This window comes from Oryx dammah, unplaced genomic scaffold (genome assembly GCF_014754425.2).
Source record: "Oryx dammah isolate SB20612 unplaced genomic scaffold, SCBI_Odam_1.1 HiC_scaffold_23, whole genome shotgun sequence".
NCBI classification, from domain to species: Eukaryota; Metazoa; Chordata; class Mammalia; order Artiodactyla; family Bovidae; genus Oryx; species Oryx dammah.
In genome coordinates, this window is record NW_024070207.1 from 68,752,778 (window position 1) to 68,777,756 (window position 24,979).

General features: G+C 37.7%; 1 protein-coding gene across 1 annotated transcript in view; it reads left to right on the forward strand.

Annotated features, from left to right (window-relative positions):
- Positions 1-15,541, forward strand: part of ZDHHC15 (zinc finger DHHC-type palmitoyltransferase 15) — a 108,020-nt gene extending 92,479 nt beyond the window's left edge. Inside the window, exon 12 of the mRNA XM_040265655.1 lies at positions 13,000-15,541. The gene's annotated coding sequence lies outside the window, so the exon portion shown is untranslated. The remainder of the gene's footprint in view (positions 1-12,999) is intronic.
- Positions 15,542-24,979: the final 9,438 nt, after the last annotated feature.

Below are 24,979 nucleotides of genomic sequence, written 5' to 3' on the forward strand. Positions count from 1 at the left end.
TAGGAACACCCTGATCGCATCTCCTCTGATGGACACAGCAAAATTACAACTACTTATAGAGTAGCTATCTCTGAGAATGACCTGAAGACTAGGAGCAAATTTTCCCAAAACTAAAGACATAAACAAGGAACCACAATGAGACAGGTGGGAGGGGCAGAGGCAGTATAGCCAGGACCTACACCTTCAGGTGAGTGACCCACAAATGGAAGAAATATAACAATCATAGAAATTCTCCCCAAGGAGCAAGGGAACTGATTCCCAAATCAGTCTCCCCAGCCTGGGGATCCTACACTGGCAAGATGAGCTCACAGAACATCTAACATTGAAAACTACCAGGAATTAGGGTGAAAGAGCTGGAAAGCTATAGGAAACAGACTTTGCTCTTAAAAGGCACACAAGAAATCCCATATACCTGAAGTCCCAGGGTAGAAGCAGTAGTTTGAAAGAAGCCTGGGTCAGACCCACTTGTTGATCTTGGAGAGACTCCTGGAGAGACAGAGGGCAACTGCTACTCACCCTGGGGAATGGAGACAGTGGTGGCAGCCATTTGGCGTACCTTCTTCTGATAACACCAGCACTGGGAAGCATCATTTTGGAATCCTCCTACGAGCCTGTTTGCACTGGGGACTCAGCCTCACCCAATAACAGGTTGGCACCAGCATCAAGTCCCCTCAAGCCACACAAACAATCACAGGGATTTCTAACTCCACCTACCAGTAGGCTGGCAGCAGCTCCAAACCCCCCTCCCCCCCCCACCCAGGGCACAGAGCCAACTATTGTGGGAAAACTATACCACATTTCAGTAGGCCCACAGCCACTGCAGAAGACATGGCCTCATAGCTAACTATACTGGGATCAAGTCCTACCCACGTGCACACCCACAGTATTTAGCCTTGCCACAAGAGAAGGGCACATGCAGCCCACATAGGAGACACCCCTAGAACATATAGCACTGGTGATGTGAGGGGAGCACGCTGCTGGGCTCCATAGGACGTCTCCTATATAAGGTCACTTTTCCAAGATCAAGAAACATAACCAATCTACCAAATACATAGAAATAAAAATAGCAAATTAGGCAAAATGAACTGACAGAAGGATTTGTTCCAAACAAAGGAACAAGATGAAACCCCAGAAGAAGAGCTAAATGAAATGAAGATAAGCAAACTACCTGATAAAGAGTTCAAAGTAATCATCAGAAAGATGTTCAACAAACTCGTGAGATGAATGGGTTAACACAGTGAAATTTTCAACAAAGAGTTAGAAAATATAAAGAAGAAACAAATACATTTGAAGAATATAATAGCTTAAATAAAAAAAAAAACACTAGAAGGAGTCAACAATATATTAGATGACACAGCGGAATGGATCAGCAATCGGGATGACACATTGTAGAAATCACACAAGCTGAAGAGAAAAAAGAAAAAAGAGCTTTAAAAGGGGGGGAGATTGTTGAAGAGACCTCTGAGACAACATCAGCATACTACATTTTCATCATATGGGTCACAGAAAGAAGAGATAAAGGGTTAGAGAAATTATTTGAAGAAGTAATACTTGAAAACTTCCCTAACCTGGGAAAGGAAACAGACAACCAGATCCAGAAAACACAGAGCATCCCAAATGAGAGGAATTCAAAGAAGTACACACCAAGACAACATTATATTTAAAGGAAAAAATTAAAACAGGAATCTTAAAAGCAGCAAGGGAAAGCAATGTGCTATATACAAGGGCACTCACATAAAGCTATCATCTGACTTTTCACAAGAAACTCTGCAGTCCAAAAGGGATTGACACAATATATTCAAAATGATGAAAGGAAAAAAGTTACAACCAAGACTGCTCTACCGTTCAGAATTCTCATTCAGATTTAAACAAGTGATAAATAATTTTTCAGACAAGCAGAAGTAGAAAGAGTTCAGCACCACCAAATCAGGTTAAGAAGAAATGTTAAAGGCACTCTAAGCAAAAAAAGGAGGGAGGGGACACATGTATTCCTATAACCAATTCATGTTGCTGTATGGCAAAAATGATCAAAATATTCCGCAATATGTAAGGCAAATGCTAACAAGTATGAAAGTCTCCCACAATAATAGTGGGAGACTTTAATACTCCCACTCACACCTATGAGTAGATCAACTAAACAGAAAATTAGCAAGGAAATGCAAACTTTAAATGATACAATGAACCAGTTAGACCTAATTGATATCTATAAGACTTTCACCCCAAAACAATGAATTTCACCTTTTTCTCAAGAGCACACGGAAGCTTCTCCAGGATAGATCACATCGTGGACCATAAATCTCGCCTTGGTAAATTTAAAAAAAAAAGAAATCATTCCAAGCATCTTTTCCGATCACAATGTGGTAAGATTAGATGTCAGCTACATGGAAAAAAAAAAACTATTAAACATACAAACGTATGGAGGATAAACAACACTCTTCTGAATAACCAACAATCCACAGAAGAAATAAAATAAGAATATATGCATAGAAACAAATGAAAATGAAAACACAACAATCCAAAACCTGTGGGATTCAGTAAAAGCAGTGCTAAGGGCAAGAGTCATAGCAAAACAAGCTTACCTCAAGAAACAAGAGAAAAATTAAATAAATAACCTAACTCTACACCTAAAGCAACTAGAAAAAGAAGAAACAAAGCACCTCAGGGTTAGTAGAAGGAAAGAAATCATAAAAATTAGGGCAGAAATAAATGCAAAAGAAACAAAAGAGACCATAACAAAAATCAACAAAGCTAAAGGCTGGTTCTTTGAGAAGATAAATAAAATAGACAAACCATTAGCCAGACTCAAGAAAACACGGGAGAAGAATCAAATCCACAAAATTAGAAATGAAAGTAGAGAAATCACAACAGACAACACACAAATACAAAGGATCATAAGAGACTACTATCAGCAACTATATGCCAATAAAATGAACAACTTGGAAGAAATAGACAAATTCCTAGAAAAGTATAACTTTCCAAAACTGAACCAGGAAGAAATAGAATATCTTAACAGACCCATAACAAGCACAGAAATCGAAACTGTAATCAGAAATCTTCCAACAACAACAAAAAAAAAAGCCCAGGCTTTACAGCTGAATTCTACCAAAAATTTAGAGAAGAGCTAACACCTATCCTATTCAAACTCTTCCAGAAAATGGCAGAGGAAGATAAACTTCCAAACTCATTCTATGAGGCCACCATCACTGTAATACCAAAATCTGACAAACATGCCACAAAAAAGAAAACTACAGGCAAATTTCACTGATAAACATAGATGCAAAAATCCTTAACAAAATTCTAGCAAACAGAATCCAACAACATATTAAAAAGATCATACATCGTGACCAAGTAGGCTTTATCCCAGGGATGCAAGAATTCTTCAATATTCACAAATCAATCAATGTGATATGCCACATTAACAAATTGAAAGATAAAAACCATATGATTTTCTCAATGCTGTGGCTGCTGCTAAGTCGCTTCAGTCATCTCATGTGTGACCCCATAAACGGCAGCACACCGGGCTCCTCTGCCCCTGGGATTCTCCAGGCAAGAACACTGGAGTGGGTTGCCATTTCCTTCTCCAATGCATGCGTGCATGCTAAGTAACTTCAGTTCTGTCCAACTTTGTGCGACCTTATGGACAGCAGCCCACCAGGCTCCTCTGTCCATGGGACTTGCCAAGAAAGAATACTGGAGTTGGTTGCCATTTCCTTCTCCAGATTATCTCAATAGATGCAGAGAAAGCCTTTGACAAAATTCAACATCCATTTATGATAAAACCCCTCCAGAATGCAGGAATAAAAGGAACATACCTCAACATAATAAAAGCCATATATGATAAACCCACAGCAAACATTATCCTCAGTGGTGAAAAAATGAAAGTATTTCTCCTAAACTGAGGAACAAGACAAGGGTGCCCATTCTCACCACTACTATTCAACATAGTTTTGGACATTTTAGCCACAGCAATCAGAGAAGAAAAATAAAAGGAATCCAGGTTGGAAAAGAAGAAGTAAAACTCTCACTGTTTGCAGATGACATGATCCTCTACATAGAAAACCCTAAAGACTCCACCAGAAAATTACTAGAGCTAATCAGTAAATATAGTAAAGTTTCAGGATATAAAATCAACACACAGAAATCCCTTGCATTCCTATACACTAACAATGAGAGAACAGAAAGTGAAATTAAGGAAACAATTCCATTCACCATTGCAACTAAAAGAATAAAATACTTAGGAATAAATCGACCTAAAAGAAACAAAACACCTATGTATAGAAAACTATAAAACACTGATGAAAGAAATCAAGGATGACACAAATAGATGGAGAAATATACCATGTTCATGGATCAGAAGAATCAATTTAATGAAAATGAGTATACTACCCAAAGGCATCTATAGATTCAATGCAATCCTTATCAAGCTACCAACGGTATTTTTCACAGAACTAGAGCAAATAATTTCACAATTTGTATGGAAATACAAAAAACCTTGAATAGCCAAAGTGATCCTGAGAAAGAAGAATGGAACTGGAGGACTCAACCTGCCTGAATTCAGACTATACTACTAAGCTACAGTCATCAAGATAGTATGGTACTGGCACAAAGACAGAAACATAGATCAATGGAACAAAGTAGAAAGCCCAGAGATAAATCCATGCACCTATGGACACCTTAACTTTGACAAAGGAGGCAAGAATATACAATAGGGAAAAGACAATCTCTTTAACAAGTGGTGCTGGGAAAACTGGTCAACCACTTGTAAAAGAATGAAACTAGATCACTTTCTAACACCATACACAAAAATAAATTCAAAACGGATTAAAGATCAAAACATAAGACCAGAAACTATAAAACTCCTAGAGGAAAACATAGGCAAAACACTCTCTAACATAAATCACAGCAGGATTCTCTATGACCCATCTCCCAGAGTAATGGAAATAAAAGCAAAAATAAACAAATGGTACATAATTGAACTTAAAAGCTTTTGCACAATGAAGGAAACTATAAGCAAGGTGAAAAGACAGCCTTCAGAATGGGAGAAAATAATAGCAAATGAAGCAACTGACAAAGAATTAATCTCAAAAATATACAAGCAACTCCTATAGCTCAATTCCTGAAAAATAAACAACCCAATCAAAATATGGGCCAAAGAACTAAACAGACATTTCTCCAAAGAAGACATACAGATGGCTAACAGACACCTGAAAAAATGCTCAACATGACTCATTATCAGAGAAATGCAAATCAAAACCACAATGAGGTACCATCTCATGCCTGTCAGAATGGCTGCTATCAAAAAGTCTACAAACAATAAATGCTGGAGAGGGTATGGAACAAAGGGAACCCTCTTACACTGTTGGTGGGAATGCAAACTAGTACAGCCACTATGGAGAACAGTGTGGAGATTCCTTAAAAAACTGGAAACAGAACTGCCATATGACCTGGCAATCCCACTGCTGGGCATACACACTGAGGAAACCAGAATTGAAAGAGACACGTGTACCCCAATGTTCATCACAGCACTGTTTACAATAGCCAGAACATGGAAGCAACCTAGATGTCCATCAGCAGATGAATGGATAAGAAAGCTGTGTTACATATACACAATGGAATATTACTCAGCCATTAAAAAGAATGCCTTTGAATCAGTTCTAATGAGGTGGATGAAACTGGAGCCTATTATACAGAGTGAAGTAAGCCAGAAAGAAAAAACAGCAATACAGTATACTAATGCATATATATGGAATTTAGAAAGATGGTAATGATGACCCTATATGCGAGACAGCAAAAGAGACACAGATGTAAAGAACAGACTTTTGGACTTTGTGAGAGAAGGTCAGGGTGGGATAATTTGAGAGAATAGCACTGAAACATGTATATTATCATATGTAAAACAGATCGTCAGCCCAGGTTCAATGCATGATACAGGGTGCTCAGGGCTGGTGCACTGGGATGACCCTGAGGGATGGGATGGGGAACACATGTACACCCATGGCTGATTCATGTCAATGTATGGCAAAATCAATATAATATTTTAAAGTAATTAGCCTCCAATTAAAATAAAGAAATTTTATAAAACTATCATAATATTGTAAAGTAATTATGCTCCAATTATATAAATAAATAAATTTTTTTAAAGGCCACAACTAGAAAGAAAAATATCTTATTGGTAAAGGCAAACGTGCAGTAAAGATAGTAGAATAACCAGTTGTAAAGCTAGTAGGAAGGTTAAAAGACAAAAGTAATAAAATCATCCATATCCACAAAATGTAGCTGTGGAATACACAAAACAAAAAGATGTAAAATATAATGTCATAAACAATAACAATGGGGGTAGGGAGGAGTAAAAATATATGATGGTTATAATTTATTTTAACTTAAAAGGTCATCAACTTAATCATGAGGGGGGGGAGAGAGAGTGTGTGTGTTATCTATGAACCTCATGGTAATTACAAACTAAAACCATATAATAGATACATACACAAAAAAGAGAAACATTAAAGATAGTTGTTAAATCATATGGAATACAGCAAAAGAAGAAGGGAACAAGAACAACAAAAGAACTACAAAACAACCCCAAAACAGTTAACAAAATGGCAATATGTATGTACCTATCAATAGTGACTTTAAATGTAGATGGATTAAATGCTTTACTCTAAAGACATACAGTGACTGAGTGGATTAAAAAAAAAAACACAAGACTCATATATATGCTGCCTAAAGGAGATTCAATTTCAGACTAAAATTAAGGAGATGAAAAAATGTATTCCATGCAAATAGAAACTTAAAACTGGGGTAGCAGTACTTATATCAGACAAAACAGACTTTTAAAACAACGTGTGTAACAAGAGACAAAGGAGGACATCACATAATGATAAATGGATTGATTCAACAATGAGATATACCAATAATAAATATATATGTACTCAAAATAGTAGCATCTAAATACATAAAGCAAATATTAACAAACATAAAGGAGACAGTAACACAACAATTTTAGGGAAGTTTACCACCCCACTTACATCAACTCAGATGGTAAAGCGTCTGCCTGCAATGCGGGAGACCCGGGTTCCATTCCTGGGTTGGGAAGATCCCCTGGAGAAGGAAATGGCAATCCACTCCAGCACTCTTGCTTGGAAAATCCCATGGATGGAGGAGCCTGATAGGCTACAGTCCATGGGGTTGCAAAGAGTCGGACACGACTGAGCGACTTCACTCACTTACATCAACAGGTAGACCATCCACACACAAAATCAATAAAGAAACACTGGCCGTAAATATGAATGTTTTAATAATATTGTAATAACTTTGTAGGGCAATAGATGGTTACTAGACTTATCATACTGATAGTTTCATAATATATGCAAATATCAAATCACCAGGTAGTGCATTGAAGCTAACATTGTACGTCAATAATATTTTAATTAAATTAAAATTGATTGTGAATATTCCAAGAAATTAATGCCAAAAGTTTTTGTTAAAATATAAATAAAGAGTCATTCACATTTGAAAATTGGTAATATGGCAATGGAGTTATTTTTAAAAGATAGCTATCCATTAGGGGCAGGGGGTAGAAAAATTGCTCAGTATCACTAGCCATTAGGAAAATTCAAATTAAAACCACAAGGAGATTCCTTTACACCCATACTTGAATGGGCTTTTTTTTTTTTAATGTAGTGATAATTCCAAGTGCTGTCAAAGATGCAGAAGAATTGGAATTCTCATACTAGTGGGAATTCTCATTTCTAGTGGGAATGCAAAATAGCACAGGTACTCTGCAAAATAGTTTGTCAGGTCTTTATAAAATTTCTTACAATGTTAAACACACACATACCATATGACCCTGTAATGCTACTCCTGAATATTTCACCTAGAAAATGAAAACTTGTGTTCACACAAAAAAGTATATATGGATGGTTATAACAGCTTTATTGATGCCAAACCAAACCTATAAAACAACACAAATGTCCTTCAATGGATAAGAGTAAACAAAGTATACTTCTCAGAAATCAAAAGTAATGAACAATTGATACTTACAGCAACATAGTAAACAATGCAAAGAAATAGAAGAAAACAATACAATGGGAAAGACTAGAAAACTCTTCAAGAAAATTTAAGATATCAAGGGAATATTTTATGCAAGGATGGTCATAATAAAGGACAGAAACAGTAAGGACCTAACAGAAGCAAAGAGATGAAGAAAAGATGGCAAGAATACACAGAAGAACTACACCAAAAAAGGTCTTAATGATACAGATGACCACGATGGTGTGATCACTCACCTACAGCCAGACATCCCAGAGTGTGAAGTCAAGTGGGCCTTAGGAAGCACTCCTATGAACAAAGCTAGTGGAGGTGATGGAATTCCAAATGAGCTATTTCAAATCCTAAAAGATGATACTGTTACAGTGCTGCACTCAATATGCAAGCAAATTTGGAAAACTCAGCAGTGGCCACAAAACTGGAAAAGGTCAGTTTTCATTCCAATCCCAAAGAGCAATGCCAAAGAATGTTCACACTACTGCACAACTGTGCTCATTTCACATTTGCAAGGTAATGCTCAAAATCCTTCAAGCTAAGCTTCAGCAGAACATGAACTGAGAACTTCCAGATATGTACAAGCTGGGTTTAGAAAAGTCAAAGGAACCACAGATCAAATTGCCAACATCTGTTGGATCATAGAGAAGCAAGAGAGTTACAGAAAAACATCTACTTCTGCTTCATTAACTATGCTAATGCGTTTGACTATGTGGATCACAACAAACTGTGGACAATTCTTAAAGAGATGGGAATACCAGACCACCTTACCTGTTTCCTGAGAAACCTGTATGCAGGTCGAGAAGCAACAGTTAGAACCAGACATAGAACAATGGACTGGTTCAAAATTGGGAAAAGAGTACAACAAGGCTGTATATTGTTACCTTGCTTGTTTAACATATGCAGAATGTATCATCCAAATACCAGGCTGGATGAATCACAATCTGGAATTAAGATTGCTGGAAGAAATAACAACCTCAGATATGCAGATGATACCACTCTAATGGCAGAAAGTGAAGAGGAACTAAGGAGCCTCTTGATGAGGATGAAAGAGGAGAGTGAAAAGGCTGGCTTAAAACTCAGTGTTCAAAAAACTAAGATCATGGCATCTGGTCCCATCATTTAATGGCAAATAGATGGGGAGAAAGTGGAAACAGTGACAGATTTTATTTTCTTGGGCTCCAGGATCACTGTGGATGGTGACTGCAGCTATTAAATTAAAAGATGCTTGCTCCTTGGAAGAAAAGCTGTTACAAATTTAGACAGCATATTAAAAAGCAGAGACATTAATTTGCCAACAAAGGTCCTGATAGCCAAAGCTATGCTTTTCCCAGTAGTTACATACAGATGAGAGAGTGGAACCATAAAGAAGGTTGAGCACTGAAGAATTGATGCTTTAGAATTGTGGTGCTGGAGAAGACTCTTGAGAGTCCCTTGGACTGCAAGGAGATCCAACCAGTCCATCCTAAAGGAAATCAGTCCTGAATATTCATTGGAAGGACTGATGCTGAAGCTGAAACTTCATTACTTTGGCCACCTTATGTGAAGAGTCGACTCATTGAAAAGACCCTGATGCTGGGAAAGATTGATAGCAAAAGGAGAAGGTGACAGAGGATGAGATGGTTAGATAGCATCACCGAATCAATGGACATGAATATGGGCAAACTCCAGGAGATAATGAAGGACAGGGAAGCCTGGTATGCTGCAGTCCATGGATTTGCAGAGGGTCGGAGAGGACTTAGCAACTGAACAACAACAACAGAAATAATGCTGTTACTGTTTAGTTGCTAAGTCGTGTCCAACTCTTTGTGACCCAACGGATTGTTGCCTGCCAGGCCCCTCTGTTCATGGGATTTTCCAAGCAAGAATACTGGAGCAGGTTGCCATTTCCTTCTCCAGGAGATCTTCCCGACCTAGGGACCAAACCTGTGTCTCCTGCTGGCAGGCAGATTCTTTACCTATTGAACTCATGTCTCCTGCTTAGTAGGAGTTTTCTTTACCTCTGAGCCACCATTTGTGAACCTAAAAATTCATTATTCTAAGTGAAAAAACCCAGTTCATAGCACAAGGAATGTAGTCAATAATATAATATAGTCAATAATATAATAGTATCCTTTGTATCATGTATAATCTGTAAAAATTTCAAATTGCTATGTTGTATACCTGAAACTAAGAAGTCAACTATACTTCAATTTTAAAAACAAAAATATTTCTGAAGTCTTTGTGCTGTATGATTCCATTTGTATGAAATTTTGAAAAAGGCAAAAATACATAGAAAACAGATTAGTGGTTGCCAGGTTTAGGAATCAGAGGAAGTTCTGCATTCTATCTGAGATTGTGGTTACAATATTCTACACATGTATAAAATTTCACAGAACTGTAAACCCACAAAAGTTAATTTGACTAATTGTTCAATGTATTTCAAAGCAGTTAGATGGCAGAACAATTTCTCCACCTGAGCTTTGAACAATAAAAACTTTTCATTCTCTTTAAAAATAAAAAAAAAAAAAAGTTAAAAACAATCCTTCTCTCATGCTTCTCCACAACTTTCTACACCCTTCTTCCCTCACCCCATCCCTACCATCAGACATCTTCTGAAGATGGTGTCTTCCCAAACTTTGCTAGGTTATCTCCCGTGCATCACATAAATCTACTCATTCCTTAGGGAATCTGTCCATTTCTTGGCTAAAGGGCATATATATGGTGATAACTACTGAATATGTATCTCCAGCCCAGAACTCTTTCCTGAGTTCCAGATCTGAATAACCAAGTGCCTTTCAACTTCACCTACCCCAAAACTCCTTTCCTGTTTTATTCTTTCTCCTTCATCTGCCATTCACATCTAATTATCCACTGAAGTATATTAATTTTACTTTACTCTGGAAGCTATGTACTTTTTCTAGTTAGATACCATGACTCCAGACCATGTGTTTGTCACCTGTATTACTGTAATAGCTTTTTAACTGATTTTCCTACTTCAGTTTTGCCCCTTCCAGTCCATTCTCCACATTGCAACTAGAATGATGAAAAACTTATGTCTGTATAATGGCTGTTTCATTGGCTTTAGCGGAGTCTGAATTCCTTAACATGGTTTTACAAGCCCTTTTATGATCCGGCCCCTGCTCATCTCTCCAGATTCTCAACTCTGAAGCTTCCTCTCCACCAGTTTTATCCCCATACTCTGCACTTGAACCACATCTCAACTTCCTTCAGTCCCTCAAACATGCCCCTACTGCCTCTCATGATTGGGATGCTTCTTCAGCAACCTCCACCTCCTCCATTCCAGTCTACTTCAGCTGGATATACAGTACTTATTCTCTAGGTTTCAGCTTCCACATCATTTACATGGGTTTATCACTGACTGATGTCCCTTTTGGGAGAATTCCGTGGACAGAGGAGCCTGGCAGGCTACAGTCCATGGGGTCACAAAGAGCTGGACGTGACTGAGCAACTAAAGAGAGAGAGATAATTACTTTATGAGAGCCCTTTTATCCCATTCTATAATAGCCTACTTACTTTTTTGTCTCTAAATTATAAGTTCCTTGAGGGCAGTCACTGTGTCTTGTTCACATTTTAGTGCCAGCCTCTAGCATAATGCCTGGCACATGGTAAGTATTCAATAAATATATGTCAAATAAATGAATGAGAAGGAGGGGGTGTAGAAAACAGTTTCTGAAATTATAGGTCATTTTTTTCTTTATGCCTTTCTACATTTTCCAGTTATTCTATGATGAGCATAATTTGTTTTTATAATATAAACAATATATTAAGGGATTCCCTGGCATTTCAGTGGTTAGGAGTAGGTGCTTTCACTGCAGTGGGCACAGGTTCAATCCCTAGTAGGGAAACTAAGATCCTGCAAGCCATGTGGTACAGAAAATATATATGTGTGTGTGTGTGTGTGTGTGTGTGTGTGACAAATAGTTTTGAAAGTATATTAAACATAAGAGAAAGGAGAAAAAACTATGAAGAAAGTTTAAATCACATATAATCCCACCTCCTAAAGATAACTATGTTCACATTTTGTTGTATGCTGTCCAATATTTTCTATGAATATATTTTTTTAAACATTGAGACCATGTTGTGTTCAGTTTTGAATTCTGCTTTTTTCACTAATGCTGCAAGTAATTTTCCATTATATTAAGGTACTTTTGTTTATTTAACCAATTCTCTGCTGTCCAACCTTAAGATTTTATTCCAATTTTCACTATTATGAGTAAGGTTGCCAATAATATCTTTGAACATAATTTTTTTCCTTCATTTATAATCATTTTCTTTTTTTGTGTTGGTTATACATTTTTATGTTTTAAATTAATTTATTAATTTTAATTGGAGGCTAACTATTTTACAATATTGTGGTGGTATGATAGGATCCTAGAAGCAAAATTACTGGTGTGAACTTTAAGACTGTTAATATATGTGGCCAAATTGTTTTCCAGAGGGCTTATACTAATAATAACTTGAGTACCTACTATATGCCAGACAATGTTTTTGGTAGATTTTGTTATGCTTGTTTTACAGATGAAGAAATTAATTTGTCCAGAATTATAGAGATAGTAAATGGCAAAATTAGAATTCAAACTTCAGATTGTGCAATTTCAAAGCTTATGTTATTTCTTGAAAATTTCAAAAATAAATATTTTTACATTATCAAATTATGTATATGTACTAGAGAAAATGTGGAAAATATTAGAGAAAATGAAAATAAATTACTCATGAATACCACTTTCAACAGCTTAGTGTATTTCATCTGTCTTTTGTTCCAGATAAAAATTCTGGGTTAAAATAACATTGTATATATAATTTTACATCCTGCTTTTTTCACTTAACGTTTTTCAATGCTGACTCATACTCTTCAACAACATAATTTTAACAGTTGCATATTAATGTCAATGGATGTTACCATGTGACTATTTACACTAGTTCAGCTCACTTGTGAATTTTTTTTTTCATCCCCAGGACCCTCCATCTCCAATGAAGTTTACAGAGTTCAGTGTTGGGAACCATTCTGATCTTCAAAATAAGTCACCATGGCAGATTGAAACTTCTTAATTTGAAAGCATCCCATCAAATACTTGCTGTGCAGATAGATGTTTCAGAACTTATAAGTTATTTAATTTACTAGCTGAACTCATCAATCTGGTAGCAATTAATTCAAGCCAGTCTTCCTCTACTTCTTTCTTCATTTCCTCTCCTCTCCTCAGTGAAAGCCTAAATGTACATATCTATCTTTCCAGAGGCTCTTTTTATTCCTCTTGTCAGGTAAAGGGGAACTCAAAAGACTCCCTTGGAGTCTTTAACTCCCCTAGAAAGACCATTAATCATATCTATAGGTCTTTGTTTTGTTGAGGGGAATCAGACAAGTTTGCTGCTTGTGCACATGTGCATTTATAAGTATACATATGTGCAACATATTTACACAAAATTCTGCTGCTGTGTTGTGAAAATTAAGATTTTAAAAAAATCTGAATTTTTTTGTTCAATCATATCTTTTTCCTAAATAGCAGTCTAAATGTTTGCTGAGCTGTGAACACCTTTTCCTATATCAGGTACCTAAAATTTAAGAGGGAGATTCAACACTGTGATCAAGGTCTGTGAATTGAGAATTGAACAATGTAAAACCTGTTCTGTGTCATAGATGTGTGGTGTTCCTGAAAGCACCACAGCTAATAGAGATCAGATCAGATTACCATTTTATTTAACATAATGATTAGAGTTTTAAAGACTTTTAATGCCAGAGTGTGGGAAAATTCTCCAATAACTTTTATTCTTTTCTATGCTACCTAGCTTTATTTTAACCTTCATGAATTACTCTTATGATGAAAGAAAAACTATAAGCTCAAGTTATGGACCATTGGTTTTGTTAAGGGGTTTAAGGATGATTTTCAGGTTTAATTACAATACTGTTAACAAAGACAAAATTTCATATTTGAAATTAGCTTAAGGATTAGCACTAAAGATTTTCTTTCACAACAGGAATTAGTGTACAAATAGTGAAAAATCCAATAGTAATATATTAATTCTTTATCTTTTTTTCTTTCTTTCTTTTTTTTGTTTAGTTTCAATAGTATTACAGCCATTAAGATAGTTTACAACCATTTCCCAGTTTATTTATAATACGCCTTTCTTTTAGTTCTAGTTCCTGAATCAATAAGTATGGACAGTAATGCTGCTTCTTCTCTATGATAATGATAATATCTAAGAGTATTGATGATTTTCATTTCTCAGTCAGTGCCATAGTGCACAGCTGCTAACAATAGAAGTTCCAACTCTTACAGAGATCAGTGGGTTAGAGGCACCTTACTGATATCAAGTTGTTGAAATCCTAGAGGCATTAGGTTTGCTAAAGTATTCTCTGAAACCTTTTTGAGTAAAAAAGAGTTGCCTGCCACAAACAATTCGGTGTTCAGTCTCCAGTGGAGCTGTGAATGTGCATAGTCCAACTACTTAAAGCAATGAAAAACCCGTTCATTTGAATTCTCTAGGTAATTCTGGTCAAGAGAAGACTTTCAGCATAAATTAAATGGATTGTGGCCATCATTTCACCTGAGAGAATACTATACATGACTAAATCTATTAGTGCCAGGGACTGTTTTTCAAACTCCAATGGCAAGAACCAGCCTAGAAGACTCTACGCACTGGGTTTCATGATAAAATCATATATGTTCAGATGAGAAGATTTTTCCCCTTCTTCTTTCCCTCCAAAACACTCTCTTTTTGGTGTTTATCCTGAAAACGTATAGATCATCCACATGGTATTGTGTTTGACAAGCCTTGCCTTATATTCATATAGAAATGCACCTTTCCTAAAAGTAGGACTGTTGCTTACTCCAAAGCCAGTAGGCCTATCCAGTCCATCATCTTCTGCCAAGAGTTTAGGCAGAACAGCTGCTAACTATGATTCAAAGCCGGGAAGGAATCAATAACTTATTTAATAAATAGAGTGTATCAGCACTCATAGAAATCAGTTCATAAAAGACAATGTCAGGAACTATGAGAAAGCAGTGGAAGGGTAAAGCTCAGGAAAGCTGCAATGCAAAAATGATTGTTTAACGTCTTACAGACTTATACTGTCTTCAAAGGGCCAAATAAAGCAGGGTTTTACCTGGGGACTTAGGGAAATAAAGAAACCCTATTCCTATCTCTGAACCTTTATTCCATTAGTTTATAGACTCTGATACTGTCCTTATTATAGGTCATTGTGTATTGATTTCTGTACCTAAACAACCCCCCCAGTTGGTTGATTATTTATAAAGAAAACAGAGAGGTTTGTTTGATAATTAGCATACCCTGATCTGGCTCCTTTGCTTGCTTTTCCTTGGGGACATTTCCAATAGCCTCTGTGGGATCTCATCCCCCAGTCTTTAGTAGCCATCTTCCCCATTTGCAAAACAAAGATGCTCATTGTTAGGCATACAGGTGAAAGGTGCTATGTAATTCCCCAGTGCTCTTACATATTCTTCATTGCAGGGGTAGAATTAAAAGTTTAATCAGAACAGTATTTCTAAACAAATCAGTGTGTTTGATTCTTTCTTCCTTGCTCTCATTGATGATTTGTTCTTGCAGAGCTTACTATTCATTCTAACAATGTCCTTGGAAAGAGGCAGAATAGAAATTATTTTCCCCATGGTACAAACCTGAAAAATTAAGGACAAAAGAAATGAAGCACTCTCCAAAAGCACATAGCTGTCTGGGACAGAACTCACAGTTGCCACATCCAGTGCACTGTTAAAGTGACTTGGCTTCCCAGTACTGGAATTAACATGGAGCAGCTTAGAACATTGAGAGTAACTAAGGCAGGATCATTTCTGAAGAGTCTTTTTCCAAAATCTGAAAGTATGCAGTTTATACAATTCTTATTTTCTATATGATATAAATGTATTTTGTGCCTCTTTCCCCTTCTGGCCCCATATGACACATTTGTTTCACACTACGTGGCATAAGCCCAGGTCATTTTGCCCTCTGGCACAATTTTCAGGCCTTTCTTTTCCAGAGAAAAGAAAGTGCCATGTGCCTCCTCATGTTTATGCCAAATTACACAAAGTGTAGATATTGAGATTAATGAAGATTTAAGCACAATCCAAGTAAGTATAAGAATATTGACCATACATTATTTAAATGTGCATCTGAGACTTAATGTGGCCCAAATTCATAAGTATTAATAACAGTCATGCAAAGCCTATCCCTTTCACATATCACATACATATATATCTATACATATTTGCACACTCACAGTGCCCCCAAAGCAGGCTGCCTCGTCATTAGGAGCAGATACTTTAAAGGAATGAGTCTCTGTCCTCTTCTTTTACAAAAAAGTCCAACAGTCACTGAAAGTGAAGAATATTCCATTCATACATTCTAGAACTTCTTCTCCTGGAGTAATTAAGGTACTCAGTTGGCACCAAAGACCTGTTCTGTGCCTCTATCAATCACCAAAGGCACATGACAAGATTGTTAGACCTTTTCACAAGTCTCATGTTCTTAGAAAATTCATGAATTCCATCCAATCAGTAGAAAAATTGTTTATGAGGTATAGTACATCTGCATTTTTTTTTAACCAGAGCTGTAATGTACCATATTGTAGTCTTTTGCATGCAGGTATTATGTAATATAATAATGAATAGATGGCTCCTAATAGCATGCAACCCATGACTGTTTACTTCCCTAAAAGGGCTAAGGCTGTATCCCACACAGTGTCCAAAACTATTAAATGCATTCTTTGTAACAGCCTGATATACGGGCCATCAGCAGATTGAGTTAGACATGTAATGTATTAGGAAATAGATTCTTAGTAGGGTATGGTGTTAAAGGGGAAAAAAAAAAACAGTAAGATAAGATGCATTTAAGAAATAATGACTGTCATCCTGCTGGCTAAATCAACAAAGGGACACAACAGGAGCTGGTCCTAGGTCTTGGTAATATATGAAATGGATTGGAGAGCCAGAAAAAGAAAAGCACTGGGGACTTCAGCAGTTAAGCTCAAGTTGCCAATTTGCTACAAATCCTTTTTTCCACCAATCTGCTCAAGGTAATTATATATAATATTATTTAAACTATGTGTCTTGCTACAGCAATACCCACAAATACTGACCAGCTTTATCTTCCTAAGTCCTTTATTAAAATCATATGCATAAAATTATCACTTCTTTTGTATATTATGGTGTTGTTAAAGTGGCAAAACTGAAAATTTCAGACCACTTTGATGAAAGTTTCTGTACTTCTCATTTCATGGATGTAATAGTAGATTTTATTCACTCCCAAGTTGATTGGTATGTGTGTGTCAACGTAAAAAAAATGCACAATGTGAGAGTAATGAGTTAAGTTTTTATTTGGGGTAAAATGAGGATTGCATCCCGGGAGACAGTACCTCAGATAGCTCTGATAAACTGCCCCAGAGGCAGCAGGGAGGTCAGTATGTTTGTGATTTTGGTAAGGGGGGAATATATGCAATCAAGCACATATTTTTCCAAAAGGTTTCTGCTACTCTGATGAAGTTTTCTACTAGTCACGAGAAACAGTCATCATCATGCAGGATTTTAGTGCTTTGAGGAAATAAAAGAAATGGGCTCATAAAATTGGCTCCTGAAAATATCTATCTGAAGCTCTGTCCTGCCAGTTTTCCCCAAGCACAGAGTGGCTCATTTCTGTGGTCCACCATGTACTCCTTTTAGGGTGAGTTGAAGGTCAGCAGCTGCAATAACACATGATTTAATCCTTGTAGAGAAAGTGCCCATGGCAAGTACCAATTTGAAGTTGACAGGGCCCCCTCATGGTAATAAATTTGATACTTTGGGAGGCATTTCATGACCATTTCACCCCCATTGTACTAGGCAGTCTCATTCTAGGTGTGATAGGCCAGTAAGTGTGCTGTTACTGGACTAGGTCTATCAATGGTAATCAAAGGGCTCCGGACCAGCTGTCTAACTCAATCTATTATGGTCCAGAAAAACTTCCCTCTTGTATCTTCCCATAACTAGATTTACACTATTACAATCATTGATCACATGCAGGACTATATATGTGATCAACTGCTTCAAGTCATCTAGTCATCATTATTTTCGTCAGAGGTTCAGTCACACATTTGGTAATGCAAGAAACAATAATCTTGTAAAATAGGCAAAGTCCAAATAACATAGCTAGCAGTATTATCAAAGTCATGAATAAGAATTAACCCAAGAAATTCCATTAGGTGTAGCCCTGTATATTCTCAGGTCATCTGAGAGTCTGCACTGTAAGAATATTCATCTTTCTAGGAAATTATATATTACCAATTTATCCATGCAAAAATGGGCACAATAATGAACAGAAAAGGTATGGGCCTAACAGAAGCAGAAGATACTAAGAAGAGGTGGCAGGATTACACAAAAGAACTATACAAAAGAAATCTTAATGTCCCAGATAACCACAATGGTGTGATCACTCACCTGCAGTGAGACATCCTGGAGTACAAAGTCAAGTGGGCCTTAGGAAGCACTACGACAAACAAAGCTAGTGGAGGTGATAGAATTCCAGCTGAGCTATTTCAAATCCTAAAAGATGATGCTGTTACAGTGCTGCACTCAATATACCAGCAAATCTGAAAAACTCAGCAGTAGCCATAGGACTGGAAAAGGTCAGTTTTCATTCCAATCACGAAGAAGAGCAATGCCAAAGAATGTTCAAATTACTGCACAATTGCACTCATTTCACATGCTAGCAAGGTAATGCTCAAAATCCTTCAAGCTAGGCTTCAACAGTACATTAGCCAAAAAATTCCAGATGTACAAGCTGGATTTAGAAAAGGCAGAGGAACCAGAGATCAAATTGTCAACATCCACTGGATCATAGAAAATGCAAGAGAATTTAAGAAAAACATCTACTTCTGCTTCATTGACTATACTAAAGACTTTGACTATGTGGATCACCAACAAACTGTGGAAAACTCTTAAGGAGATGGGAATACCAGACCACCTTACCTGTTTCCTGAGAAACCTGTATGAAAGTCAAGAAGAAATGTTAGAACCAGACATGGAACAATGGTTCCAAATTGGGAAAGGAGTATATCAAGGCTGTATATTGTCACCCTGCTTATTTAACTTATATGCAAGTACATTATGTGAAATATTGAGCTGGATGAAGCACAAGCTGGAATCAAGATTACCCAGAGAAATATCAGTAACTTCAGATATGTAGATGACACTACCCTTATGGCAGAAAGTTAAGAGGAACTAAAGAACCTTTTCATGAAGGTAAAAGAGGAGAGTGAAAAAGCTGGCTTAAAACTCAACATTCAAAAAATGAAGATCATGGTATCTGATCTCATCACTTCATGGCAAATAGATGGGGAAAAAATGTAAACAATGACAAACTTTATTTCCTAGGGCTCCAAAATCACTATGGACTGTGTACAGCCATGAAATTAAAGACGCTTGCTTCTTGGAAGAAAAGCTATGACAAACCTAGACAGTGTATTAAAAAAGCAGAGACATTACTTGGCCAACAAAGTTCTGTCTAGTCAAAGCTATGATTTTTCCAGTAGTCATGTACGGATGTGAGAGTTGGACCATAAAGAAGGCTGAGTGCCAAAGAGTTGATGCTTTTGAACTGTGGTGTTGGAGAAGACTCTTGAGAGTCCCTTGGACTGCAAGGAGATCCAACCAGTCAATCCTAAAGGAAATCAGTCCTGAATATTCATTGGAAGGACTGACGCTGAAGCTGAAGCTCCAGTATTTTGGTCACCATTTGTGAAGAGCCAACTCACTGGAAAAGACCCTGATGATGGAAAAGATTGAAGGCAGGAGAAGGGGACAATAGAGGCTGAGATGGTTAGATGGCATCACCAACTTAGTAACATGAGTTTGAGCAAGCCTTGGGAGATGGTGAAGGACAGGGAAGCCTGGTGTGCTGCAATCCATAGGGTTGCAAAGAGTAGGACACGACTGAGTGACTGAACAACAACTGTCCATAAGGCTCCCAGTCCAACTTCTTAGGGTTACTACACTGGCTATCCTTAGTATGATTTCATTGTTCCCAAGATAAAACAGGGGCTTAAAACTTAAATGACCATAGCCTGGTGTTAAGGATATAAATCCACCCCATAACTGTGGAAAGTTTTATTCCTTTGTTGAATTTTTATGTGTTTCTCTGTCTTAGCTTTGAGTAACTTTAAAGGAAAATTCAGGGTCAGATCAGGTATTATTAATTGGCCAGGTGTGATGATCCTACCTGCTAATATCAAGAGTAGCTTGACTAAGACTGAATTTTTTTTTCTTTTAAAATAAATTTTCTAAAGGTCATCCAATTAGAGCCTTGTAGTGGAGAAATTCAACAAGGTAATCTAGAAGTATGAGACACCTAGCACAGGATCATGTCCATGAAAGGAAACATTTGATTTATATTCAAAGGTCCAAGAATTCAAGAAAACATTATAAATGATCATGCAAATCAGGTCCAACATCATGGGTAAATTGTCTACTTCTCATCCTTGTCTCGTCTTCTTCTCATCTCGTCCTTGTCTAAGTGTAGTTTTCCCTATTGTAGTGTCATTTTAAAGTGAGTTTGAGGTCAGCAGTCCTCTCTCTATAGACCAATCTGGGGCCTTTGGAAGTTGAAATTAATCCAAGAATCAATTTCCCTTCAGTTTCACTGTACGTGAGCTAGTTAAGAACACCTGATAAAGGTTCTTCCATCTAGGTTGGACAGAGTCCTTTAAATTATGTCTTTTCCAGTATACATAATCTGCTGGTTGCAGGTCATGGGGCATCTTATCTTCATCTAAAGATTACTGAGATAAGCTTCAGAAACAAAACTTAAAATATCTTTTAATAATTCAATAAACTTTACATTAATATAGCATAACAGCTAGGAACTCTCTGGGAAGTGAGTCAGTATATACTGAATTCCATTAACAAAACTGAAATTTAACACTCATTGAAAAATAATATTTTTCCCTCTAAAATTACCCTCATTTCTACCAAATATATCCAAGTGGACTAATTTGTTTTCAAAATAAGTCTGATCTCAAAGAACTTGAGATCCTAAGTAATCAGGGCAAAGAAACAGGAAAATGATGGAATGGGAAAAACTAGAGAGCTCTTCAAGAAAATTACAGATACCAAGGGAACATTTCAGCAAAGATGGGCACAATAAAGGATAGAAAATGGTATGGACCTAACAGAAGCAGAAGTTATTAAGAAGAAGTGGCAAGAATACACAGAGGAACTATACAAAAAAGATATTAATGACCCAGATAATCACAATGGTGTGATCACTCACCTAGAGCCAGACATCATGGAATGCGAAGTCAAGTGGGCCTTAGGAAGCATCTCTACAAACAAAGTTAGTGGAGGTGATGGAATTCCAGCTGAGTTATTTCAAATCCTAAAAGATGATGCTGTGAAAGTGCTACAATCAATAGGCCAGCAAATTTGGAAAACTCAGCAGTGGCCACTGGACTGGAAAAAGGTCAGTTTTCATTCCAATCCCAAAGAAAGACAATGCCAAAGAATGCTTCAAACTACCACACAATTGCACTCATTCTCACACACTAGCAAAGTAATGCTCAAAATTCTCCAAGCCAGACTTCAACAGTACGTGAACTGTAAACTTCCAGATGTTCAAGCTGGTTTTAGAAAAGGCAGAGGAACCAGAGATCAAATTGCCAACATCCATTGGATCATTGAAAAAGCAAGAGAGTTCCAGAAAAACATCTACTTCCTCTTTATTGACTATGCCAAAGCCTTTGACTGTGTGGATCACAACAAACTATGGAACATTCTGAAAGAAATGGGAATACCAGACCACCTGACCTGCCTCCTGAGAAATCTGTATGCAGATCAAGAAGCATCAGTTAGAACTGGACATGGAACAACAGACTGGTTCCAAATAGGAAAAGGATTTGGATATAGAGTCAAGGTTGTATATTGTCACCCTGCTTATTTAGCTAATATGCAGAGTACATCATGAGAAATGCTGGGCTGGATGAAGCACAAGCTGGAATCAAGATTTCCAGGAGAAATATCAATAAGTTCAGATATGCAGATGACACCACCCTTATGGCAGAAAGTGAAGAGGAACTAAAGAGCCACTTGATGAAAGTGAAAGAGGAGAGTGAATAAGTTGCTTTAAAACTCAACCTTCAGAACACTAAGATCATGGCATCTGGTCCCATCACTTCATGACAAATAGATGGGGAAAAAAATGGAAGCAGTAGCTGACTTTGTGTTTTTGGGCTCCAAAATCACTGCAGGTCTTGATTGCAGCCATGAAACTAAAAGACGCTTGCTCCTTGGCAGAAAAGTTATGACCAACCTAGACAGCATATTAAAAACAGAGACATTACTTTGCCGACTAAGGTCCGTCTAGTCAAAGCTATGATTTTTCCAGTAGTCATTTATGGATGTTAGAGTTGGACTGTAAAGAAAGCTGAGCACCAAAGAATTGATACTTTTGAACTGTGGTGTTGGAGAAGACTCTTGAGAGTCCCTTGGACAGCTAGGAGATCAAAGCAGTCAGTCCTAAAGGAAATCAGTCCTTAATATTCATTGGAAGGACTGATGCTGAAGCTGAAACTCCAATACTTTTGCCACCTGATGATGTGAAGAGCTGATTCATTGGGAAAGACCCTGATGCTGGGAAAGATTGAAAACTGGAGGAGAAGGGGATGACAGAGGATGAGACGGTTGGGTGGCATCACCGACTCAATGGACATGAGTTTGAGTAAACTCTGGGAGTTGGTGATGGACAGGGAGCCTGGCGTGCTGCAGTCCATGAGGTCGCAAAGAGTCAGACATGACTGAGCCTCTGGACTGAACTAAAGAACACCATTGGTGAGCTCAAGCCTGGCTTCCCTGGCTTGGGTCGTTCTCTGTTGCTCGGCATGTCAAGTGCCATGTCAAGCGCCATGCCAAGGGCCAACCTCTCTGGGGTCTTTCTGTGTTGTTCAGCTGCTGGTGTTGGCATGTGGGGAAAAAGCAGTTACAGTGATAACTCAGCAGTATCCCCTTTCCTCCATGGCTGCCTGGTTTTCCTCCACAGGCATTTCCCACCATGATTTCCTCCCTCACATTCCCTCAGGCTGTCTCCCCACAGTCAACAGTAGACTTTGCCCTTGGGTTGATCTCAAATCCCTATGCTTCACCTCCCAGCCGCTGAACTTTCTAGGGGATTTGTGTCCCTGTCTGGAGTGTGTAGGGCTAAGACAAGGATTGTCTCTGTGATTCTCATTCCATTCAGACTGTCACACATCAGCTGCTTCACTCCCCAACAGCCTCAAGTGCTTCTCTGTCCCAAACAATAGCCCTATTGTGGGGATCTGATCCCTGCTTCAGTTTCCCCAACCCCTGGGTGCAGGTCCAGTCCTCCTCACTCTCCACTTTATTCCACTCCTTGCTCATCCTACTGAGTTTTGCATGGGTCTATATGTTCTTTTCCAGTGGTCATGTATTCCTGCACATTGTTAGCTGGTGTTCTGCAAGACCTTCTGTGTCTGAAGGTGTATTTCTGATGTATCTGTGGAGAGAGATGTACTCCATGTCTACCTACTCCTCCACCATCTTCAGCCTGAAAAATTGTTTTATTTTTGAATATTAAAATATTCATTCTCACACAGTAGCATAATTTTTAAGAAGGAAGGGTTCCTTTTCTTTTTTTAAAAAAATTTTATTTTTAATTGGAGGATAATTGCTTTACATGTTGTGTTGGTTTCTGCCATACAACAACATGAATCAGCCATAAGTATAGATATATCCTCTCCCTCTTAAGCCTCCCTAGAATAATGGTTCAATGTTTAGACTTCCAAATCTATAGGGGTAGAAAATTTATGATTGTAAAAAGTACATTTAAAACAAACTTTTTTTTTTTTTTGCTATACTGGGTCTTTGCTATTGTGTATGGACTTTCTCTAGTTGCAGTGAATGGGGTTATTCTTCATTGTGGTTTGTGGATGTCTCATTGTGGTGGCTTCTCTTGTTGCAGAGCATGGGTTCTAGAGTATATGGGCTTCAGTGGCTGCAGCATGTGGGTTTAAGGGTCATAGAGCACAGGCTCAGTAGCTGCCTAGTTGCCACATGGCATATGGAATTTTCCCCAACCAGGGATTGAATTTGTGTCCCCTGCATTGGAAGGAGGATTCTAACCACTCGACCCCAGGGAATTCTGTAATCAAACTTTTATGAAATGTATATGAATGTTAATGGTTTTAAAATAAATTTTCCTCGTAAAACTTAATTGAAGTATTTATATAAATTTTTCAAATTAGCACCACATTAGACCCACATCCTGACAGTGCTGGTGTTGAGCAAAAAAATAAAAGTGCAATGTGAGAGTGATTAGTTCAGTTTTATTGGGAGTTATGGACTGTAGCCCCTCATGGATCACAGCCTTGTTGTGGCAAAGAGGCTTCTGTAACTCAGTGAAACTATGAGCCATGCTGTGCAAGGCCATTCAAGATGGATGGGCCATAGAGTTCTGACAAAACATGGTCCTCTGGAGGAGGGAATGGCTAACCACTCCAGTACGGTTGCTGCAAGAATTCCATGAACAGTATGAAAAGACAAAAAGATATGACATTGAAAGACAAGCCCCTGTAGGTTGAAAGGTTTCCAACATGCTACTGGGGAAGAGTGGAGGGCAATTACTAATAGATCCAAAAGAATAAAATGGCTGGGCCAAAGTAGAAATGATGCTCAGTTGTTGATATGTGTGGTGGTGAAAGTAAAGTCTGATGCTGCAAAGAACAATATTTCATAGGAACCTGGAATGTTAAGTCAACTAATCCCAGTAAATTGGATGTGGTCAGGCAGGAGATAACAAGAGTGAACATTGACATCTTAGGAATCAGTGAACTAAAATGGATGGAAATGGGCAAATTTAAGACCATTATATCTACTCCCTTAGAAGAAATGGAGTAGCCCTCATAGTCAACAACAGAGTCTAAAATGAAGTACCTGGGTACAATCTT